The following is a 10,461-nucleotide window of genomic DNA, read 5'->3' on the forward strand; positions in this document are numbered from 1 at the left end:
AATCCAAACTGAAACACTGTTCGGTAATTAGGTTATATCTGGAGCTATAGATCTCAGATTTAGGTCTACTTTATATGGATGGAAAGGTAAGACATAGGCCTACAACTTCTATATGGAACCCAAGATCTAAAAAGGCCATTTTCAAGTCCAAATTATAGCAACAACAAAGAAGCCCGAATCTGTCCTCCAACCCGAGCACTATTCAGTATGTTGGCCATATCTGGAGTTCTAGAAGTTGAAATGAGCTGAATTTTTTACACAAGAAAGCTGAGACAATTTCCTATAACTTTCATGTTTTTAAGTGGCTCTAATTTTGACGTTATTAATAACATATTGGGCAAACAAGAGAAGATAAGGATTGCCACCAAGTCAAGAGTTGGTCACCCACTCATTAATTAGTCATCAAATCAATAGTTCCCAATTTTGGCCTATAAAAGGAGGCATTTGCCATGCATTTAGGCATCTTGGTGTCCAGATCAAGATCATGCTTTTGCTTTCTCTCTTTGTATTTTTTGTAATGTTTATGCTTTGCTTTCATTAATATCAAGTTTATGCCTTTCATTTCCTTTCCTTTACTTAGTTAACTTTTATCTTATTTATTTCATTTCCTTTCATTTACTTAGCTAACTTTTATCTTATTTATGTTCTTATTTTGTTTATTTATTTTTATTTCTTTCATTATGTCTAGCTAAGTTTATTATGTCAAGGTGAAAAGGTTACACTAATGGTGTAAGAATAAGTATAGTGTAAACTCAATATGAACTTTAATGTTTGATACTAACATGTTTTGTATTTGTTGTACCAAGTGTTATATAACATAAATCAAGATTAGTCATTTAACAAGCAAAGTATTAAAGAGTGAACAAGATAACAAATATAAAACATGTTAGTATCAAACATTAAAGTCCATATTAAGTTTACACTATACTTATTCTTACAATCCATACTTAACTAGACATAATAAAAGAAAGAAAAATAGATAAACAAAATAAGAACATAAATAAGATAAAAGTTAGTTAAGTAAAGGAAAGGAAATGAAAAGCATAAACTTGATATTAATGAAAGCAAAGCATAAACATTACAAAAAATACAAAGAGAGAAAGGAAGAGCATGATCTTGATCTGGAAACCAAGATGCCTAAATGCATGGCAAATGCCTCCTTTTATAGGCCAAAATTGGGAACTATTGATTTGATGACTAATTGATAAGTGGGTGGCCAACTCTTGACTTGATGACAATCCTTATCTTCTCTTGTCTACCCAAAACATCATTGATAACGTCAAAATTGAAGCCACTTGAAAACATGAAAGTTGTAGGCAATTATCTCAGCTTTCTTGTGGAAACAATTCAGCTCATTTGGACTTCTAGAACTCCAGATATGGCCATAAAACTAAACAGTGCTCGGGTTGGAGGACAGATTCGGGCTTCTTTGTTGTTGCTACAATTTGAACTTGAAAATGGCCTTTTTAGATCTTAGGCTCTATATGAAAGTTATAGGCCTATGTCTTACCTTTCCATCCATATAAAATATACCCAAATCTGAGATCTATAACTTCAGATATGACCCAATTACCGAACAGTGTTCCGGTTTGGATTGCACCGACATCTCTTTTCTAATTTTGGTCATCTCTTTGCCCTTGCAATTTAAGTTCTTAAAATCATCAATCAATCCTTTCATTTATGTGATAGGCCTGCATTTAAAATGAACAGTTACCACAAATTAAAGGTATCTTATATTATTAGATATATTATTATAAAACATGCTTTAGTTAAGGAGTTATTGATACTTCAAGTGCAAAATGATGATATAAAACCATGATAAAAATGCACTTTTAAGTACTAATGACACACCCCAACTAGCTTATTACTAGTCCCTAGTAATCAAAGCGTTAAAATAGAAAAACAATTTGCAAATTACACAAAGTAAGGTATTCATCATTTAACTTCCATTAATCTATCCAGATAAACAAACTCTCATTTATATATATATCTGCTCAATGCCTCTTAACAAGATATTAATAAACCTTTATTTTGTGCTCAATGTATCAACACATAATTATGGGGCTTTTCTTGGACGAAAACAAAATTTTTGTTCTAATGTTTAAGGTTAACTTCCTTGGGTTGGGATTATTATTTTTGTCTTTTTTTTTAAATATATATACATATAATTTAAAAACATCATGCATCTTTAACCCATGTAACGAGCTTTCAGCTAATGACTCTTAGACCAGTTGGTCTTAGGGCATTAGGTGTTAATACACCCCTACGAGCTTAGTAACTGGGGTTGCATATACTGATATGTAGATAGTGCAATGTTTGATTCCCTTAAGCTTTTCTCCTCAACCCATGTAACAAGCGTTGAGCCAATAGCTCCCAATTCAGTTGACTTTAGGGTATTAGGTGTTAAAACACCCCTTCGGGCTTAATTGCTTAGGTTAGGGAGGCTACGAAACCAAACTTATCTACATTTTTATTATTATCATTTTTTTTCTTTTTTTTCTTTTTTTTTAATTATATACAATCCATTTCCCTTAGTTGTTACCTTTAACGAAAGAACATAAATAATGTAATAATCCAATATGCAACCCACAATCATATGTTAAAGTGTGTGTGTGTGTGTAAATTAAGGTTTAAGAATACATGTTAAATAAGTATGAGTAGAATTAAGTGATAACAATGCGAGAGTTTGTAAACCTAAATATTTCAAGAAGTATTATGATAGACCTTATTAACAATGGTTACTAAGATGCGTCTCAAGAGTCATAAAAGTTCTCCTTACTCTGCCATCATAGTAACAATAATTTTGCACATGCTTTATGAAATAGAAAACACAGTTTTTTTTTTTTTAGCTGCTACCCTCTCCCCCCAACTAAAACAAAACATTGTCCTCAATGTTTAAAGGTAGAAAGATAGAGTATAGAAGATATCACCTGAAATAACGAACACTGACAAACCTGAAATACACGGAAACAAATAAAAGTAACAACAAAACACAATAATAAAACCAAAAGACATAAAGATTCACAAATGAAGGCTCAAATCCAATCTAATCTTTTTACGGCTTTCCTTAGTTGACCAATTTATGCGACTCATGGAAGGATCAATTACAGGAATGAAAGATTGTAGTTGGTCAATCAATTGTTCAGGAGTAGCAGCAGAGAATATGACGTGTCGTGCAGAAGATGTTAGAAATTCTTGTTCCACAGCATGATCAAGAAAAGACAACAACTTATCATAATAACCATTAACATTTAATAGACCTATGGGTTTATGGTGAATGTGCAGTTGAGCCCAAGAGGAAATATGAAAGATCTCTTCCAATGTGCTTAGACCACCTGGTAAAGCAATGAAGGCATCAGCATGGTTAAACATTGCATTCATTCGAGCCGACATTGTGGAGACCTGAAGTTCCTCTCCAATTGTTTTTCCAATGATGTCCCCTTGTCCTAAAGCTTCGGGGACGACCCCCAAAACTTGACTACCTCCTAAAAATGCAGCTATTGACACACCTCTCATTAACCCAAGACTACCTCCCCCATACACTAAATGAATCTTTCTCTCAACTAGCACTTGACCAAGATGATTTGTTGATTCTAAAAACTCCTTTTCTTTCCCAGGACTAGATCCACCGAAAACACAAATATTTCTTATATGATGACTTAAGGAACTTGTCATTTCTACACATTTAGGTATTTGATGAATATATGGGTTGAGTAGAAATGAAAGGAAGGAAGAGAGGGTTTTATAGATGAGAAATTAGAAAGGAAATCATACCACCTATATGTAGGTCAGCTAGAGTCTCACACACTCTCTCTCTCTTTATTTATTTATTTATTTATTTACTTTTGAGCATGTGTATGTACAGGTAGTTGTGATTGTGGCTCACATCTTCCCTTGGTTTTACGTCCAAGAACGGCTTAAACGCCCTCTATGGGTCGGGGATAGGCTTCCCATCCAGTTTTCTTAAAAACTGGCAAACAGGGTCTTTTTTAGTCAGATTCCCAAGACTAAGTCGATCATATTCTTTATGAAATAGTGGCCATAAATCATGAATTGCACGATGCACATCTCCACTAGGATGCGTCTCAAGAGTCAATAGAAGATTATCTAAAGACTCCTTACTCAGGCCATCCTTAATGAATTGTATTTTATCTTCACGGTTTATAGATACCATTCCTAAAGAACGACATTGTGTATTACAAGTCCATCTAGCACATCGATGACAGACTTCTAGTCGTTTTGCACGACGTTTCTTTGCAAAAGTGCTTTTACCTGTTCCAGGCATGTGTGAAATGAAGAAGTTAGAGGACTCACCTGATAATCGGACCTTTGCTTCAATCAACCAACGAATATCTTCAGGAATTCCATGATTCATTAACAATCTCAATCTTGCACATCCCAATTACCTAACAGTGTTCTGGTTTGGATTGCATCGACATCTCTTTTCTAATTTTGGTCATCTCTTTGCCCTTGCAATTTAAGTTTTTAAAGTCATCAATCAATCTTTTCATTTATGTGATAGGCCTGCATTTAAAATGAACATTTACCACAAATTAAAGGTATCTTATATTATTAGATATATTAATATAAAACATACTTTAGTTAAGGAGTTATTGATACTTCAAGTGTAAAATGATGATATAAAACCATGATAAAAATACACTTTTAAGTACTAATCAGAAGGCTACTTTTTGGCCAAGTTCGGGTTTGTTTTTCTTCCCACCCCGGCCATGAAATCCTTCTCTATTTATAGGTGGTGGAAGAGGGCAATCTTGTCTACACAGGGGAATAAATTCCAGCCCTTAATTCGATTGAGAAGGATCTCAACCGTTAGCTCAACGTAGGCATGGTGCACTATCAAACTACAACTGCAGGCTGCCTGAGATGGCGTCTTTGGAGTGTTGCCACGTCCGTTTATGTGCTAATGAGCCAGTGACAACCATACCCAGATGTAGAGGGATGTCTGGTGATCAGTTTCATGCACGGTTTGGCAAAGTTGGTGGATGTTAAGTGCATTAAATGCACCTGCAAAGGAGATGACCGGACCAGTTTTTTTAAAAAAAATAAAAAAGATAACGCATCCTCTGGTTGACACAACTAAAAGATTGATGTCTTCTCCCAAGTGCAGGAGTGTCGAAGTAATAAATAACCCGGCAAGACCGTTGTCGAACCATAGGGAGGTTAATTGTATAAATTATAGACAACAACAACAACAACAACAATAATAATAATAATACTAGTAGTAGTAGTAGTAGTAGTAGTAGTAGTAAAGAAAAAGACGGAGAAGAAGAAGAAAAGGATGAGAACTTTGAGATGGAATATTAATGTAAGGATTAAACAATGATAACAAATGTCAAGGTTAGAGGTTCCACTAATGGTATGTCAAACAAGTATAGTATCAACTCTTATTACTCAATTAGAAACCACACATAAAGGAGGTTCCAATCAGATTATAAATTGTTAACATGATCATATTAGTTATCTTATTCAATTAATGCTAATACTTGTAAATCACGTCAGGCATTTATGATTATAACTTATGTTAACAACAAATCAAGTTCCTTTCATAGCTCAGGTGTCGGTTATACCATACAATATGGGCTATGAAAGTGTCAAGCATTTGTTGTACCAAGTGTTATACAACATAAATCAACTTAGTCATTTAACAAGCAAAGTATTAAAGAGTGAACAAGATAACAAATAGAAAACATGTTAGTATCAAACATTAAAGTCCATATTAAGTTTACATTATACTTATTCTTACACCATTAGTGTAACCGTATACTTATTCTTACACCATTAGTATAACCTTTTCACCTTGACATAATAAACTTAGCTAAACATAATAAAAGAAAGAAAAATAAATAAACAAAACAAGAACATATATAAGATAAAAGTTAACTAAGTAAAGGAAAAGAAATGAAAGGCATAAACTTGATATTAATGAAAGCAAAGCATAAGCAATACAAAAAAATACAAAGAGAGAAAGCAAAAGAATGATCTTGATCTGGAGATCAAGATGCCTAAATGCATGGCAAATGCCTCCTTTTATAGGCCAAAATTGAGAACTATTGATTTGATGACTAATTGATGTGTGGATGACCAACTCTTGACTTGGTAACAATCCTTATCTTCTCTTGTCTACCCAAAACGTCATTGATAACATCCAAATTAGAGTCACTCGTAAACATGAAAGTTGTAGGAAATTGTCTCAGCTTTCTTGTTAAGAAATTAGGTCATTTGGACTTCTAGAACTCTAGATATAGGTCAAACACTGAACAGTGCTCGGGTTGGAAGACAAATTCGGACTTCTTTGTTGTTGCTACAATTTGAACTTGAAAATGGCCTTTTTAGATCTTGGGCTCCATATGAAAGTTGTAGGCCTATATCTTACCTTTCCATTCATATAAAGTAAACCTAAATCTGAGATCTATAGCTCCAGATATGACCCAATTATTAAACAGTGTTCCGGTTTGGATTGCACCGACATCTCTTTTCTAAGTTTGGCCATCTATTTGTCCTCTCAATTTCAGTTCTTAAATTCATCAATCAATCCTTTCATTTATGTGATAGGCCTGCATTTAAAATGAACATTTACTACAAATTAAAGGTATCTTATATTATTAGATATATTATTATAAAACATGCTTTAGTTGAGGAGTTATTGATACTTCAAGTGCAAAATGATGATATAAAACCTTGATAAAAATACACTTTTAAGTACTAATCATTGGTCCCTCTTTTTTTTAACTCAAAACGGCGTTGTTTTAGGTTTTAAATAGGGATTTCTTAAAAGTTCAAAGCAGTCCTCCAACTTTTGCTTTTATGCAATTCTACCCCTAATTGACCTAAACTTTTGATTTAATGCAATTACACCCTTGCCGAATTTCAATTAGAACCCTGGATTTACGCGTCTTTTGCACATTAGTCCCTAGTCTCGGATTGTTGCAATTTAACCCCTAATTGAGCGTTAAACTTTTAATGTATTCAATTTAGTCCTTGATTTTTGTCACTTAGGCCCCTATAGTCCAATGCCTTTTTCAAATTGGTCCCTGGCTGCGAATTTCTTCAATTTAACCCTTAATTGATTACAAAACTTCAAATTTCTTGCAATTTGATATCTTAAAATTATAATCTTCTTAATTAAACCTAAATTAGGCACCCAAACTTTATTTTTCCCCAATTAAACTCTAAATAAAATTAATTTGACCCATTTAAAGTATAACTAAGTCCTTGCACTTAATTAAATCCTTCAACTGGACCCAAATTAATTCTTAAACATAATTAAAATTTAATTTGGCTCATGATTAAATCAAATTGGCCTATTAAAAATTTAATTATGTCCTTGGACTTAATTTTTATTCAAATTCATCCAATAATTATTTAATTTGACCATAAATTTGCATTTTTTTTTCTTTATTTTTTGGGCATAATAGGGGACAATTATCCTTGAATCTCCTCCCAAAATTGCAGCTTGATTTCCGAGCTTGCTTTCTCCAAATTACCAACCTTTATTTTATTTTATTTTTTATTTTGAAAATAATTAAATAAATAATTTTTTTAGAAATAACCTAGAATTGGGTTATGACAATATCAATGTCAAATAGTTTTTTTTTTTAAATTCCATCTTTCAATTTTTTCTTTTGATTGAATTGATCTTCATAATTTGTTTTGTTTGCTTTTATAAGGTTGTTGCAATATCAAACATGCATGTTAGTATTTAGTTGGTACTTAATTTTTATAGGCGAGTATTTTTGTTATCAAATCATTAAGTAAATAGTATTTAAAAAAATAAATTGTTAAATCTAGTGGTGTCCATGATCTTGGTCATGAGTTTCTTGAGTTTACTCGCAAAGCTCAAGTCGATCTAATATATTGTCATCCAAATATTAAAGTTTTATTTTGAATTTTTTATTAAAGCTAAACCATGTGTTTTAATAGTCATCCTAGTTGTCTTTAGACCTATCAAGTCAACTATATCATGTCAAGGCAACAATCACATGATTAATTTTATATTAGAGCTATGCAAAGAGTCAGGTTGAGAGAATTCATGGTTAATATGCTAGGTTGAGTTTAACAAAAATTTAAAATAGTTCATTAGAGCCTATATATTTTTTAGGTTCAAAAAATCTTTATCCAATCAGCAATCTAGCGCATGCCAAAAAATTAATAATACACTAAATAAACTACAGTAACTAAGACTTCAATTGATTTTACTATAAAATTTATCAAGTATAAAACTATTAGATTATATAATCTTTTAATTAAAAAAAAGGAACAGGAATGGAAAAAAATATGGTTCTTTGTTTTTCTCCTTTTATTTTAGGAATATATGTTACATAAATTTTTTCAATTATATTTAATTTAATTTTTTTATTATTAAAATCCACTATTGTCCATAGATTTTCTATCTCCTTCTTAAACATCCTTAATACATCCCTGAATATTTTTTTACACCTTTATATCTTACCCCTTAACATTTCTCCTTCAAATGTCTCATCTCATACCGAACATAACCTAATAATAAGATTGTTTTTGGTATGGAGTTAGAAGAACAATATAACCTAATAATAAGATTGTTTTTGGTATAGAGTTAGAAGAACAATATGGAAATAGTGGGTCCCACTTAAATTAAATCAAATGTCAAATTAAATATATTTAACAAAAATATTAAATTATGTATTTGTGGTCCAAAATTTAAGATGCAATTAAAAAAGAAAAAAATATTAAAAAAAAGGGGAAATTTAATATTCAAAGTTTCCCCCTTTAGACAAATCTTTTACATCCTTATCAAAAGTGAACATTTAACCCCTTCTTTTAAATCTTCTTGTTATTTAACAATTGTACCAAACATGAGTAAAAGGGATAAAGAATTTAAAAGGTAAAATTCTCACCCCTTTACCATCTTATTAAACATATTGTAAATTCAACTCCACCTCTAATTAAGAAAAAGACTAGTATTGATTAAATTTATAAAAATAAAATTCCTAACTTAAAAAAATGAGGTTATTCTTAGAATGTATCCTAAAATATATGTAGATCTTATTTTTTTATTATCTTTTTATTAATACACAATATAAGACCCTAAACAATATAAAACAAGCTAATTAAAACATTTCTAAAGTAAGCCAATAAGAAATATGAACTATGAAAATCCAAATGTAATTAGATTATATCAAAATTTATTAAATAATAAATTGAATTCTTAGTTAATGTTTTATAGGTTATTACAAATATTTGAATTCAAAGGGTCCAATTCACTAAGATGGCATAACATCCTATAAAAACAAGTCTTTCATAATACTTATGAGTATAATTCATTCTATAAAAGTTGAAATTTACACAAAACTCCCAAGGTAATAAGGTTATCATCAAGAGAAGTTTCATGAATATTGGATGGGTTAGAAGTATGGAAAAATTATCTAATAAAAGGATTGATTTTATAAGATGATGAACTGGAACCTTCCTTATTGTTTGAAGTTAAAAAAACAAAAAAGTTATTCTACTTATATGATTATGGTTTCTTGAAGACATGATGGTGAATAAGGAAAGGCTTAACTTGAAGAAGTGAAGGAGTGAAAAGTTTTATGGTTAAGGTATAGAGAATATGAAGAGCTTGTTTAGGAATGTATTAAAAATTGTTTTTTAAAATACTTTTTACTTGAAAATACTTCAATATATATACATATATATATATATATAACAAAATAATTTGAACAAACTAACCAGGTAGGTTCGGTTTTGAGCAAATTTTGAAATTCAAAATTTAAGAAAATAAAAGGAGTATCGAATATTCAAGTTATGAAATTAAGTCATAAATAGCTTGTTTAGAGTGTTTTTGACAAAGGTACACACCACGAAAAAATTTGAAATAAAAAAGTAATTGAAAGTTTATAAAAGTGAAAGGCATTTAATATAATGGTTAAGCTATCGTACACAACATCAACCACAAGCATGCAAAGTGAAAGGCATTTTATATATATTGATTTATAAGAAAATAGAATGATAAAGAGTGTGGAGGAAAAAAAAAACAAAAGGAAGAGGAAGCAATAGTTTGGCAATTTTTCTCTCTTACCCCATGTAAAAAGTATACCATAAATAATTTCAATCCATGTACGAGTGCTTTCATTGTTGCACGTGAATTTCTTTTTTCATGATAAATTCAAGTGATAGTGATCCATGCATATTTTTTTTAATTAAATTAATTGTAAAAGAGATCAACTCAAGCCCACTTATCAAAGCGTACATTAAATATGTCATAATCCCTATGTCTTAACCTTTCTGTATTAAACATGTAGCTTTTCCAAATGATCCACCAAAATAAGCTTCCTTATATGTCTTCCTTTTACCATTTAGTTTATTAGGCATGGATGTGCAATCAATGTAATAATTTTACACATGAATGTAATGATGCAATAATATATATATATATATATATATATATATATATAATCTTGAAGC

Source organism: Populus euphratica, unplaced genomic scaffold (assembly GCF_000495115.2).
Source record: "Populus euphratica unplaced genomic scaffold, PopEup_1.0 scaffold596.1, whole genome shotgun sequence".
Classification (NCBI taxonomy): domain Eukaryota; kingdom Viridiplantae; phylum Streptophyta; class Magnoliopsida; order Malpighiales; family Salicaceae; genus Populus; species Populus euphratica.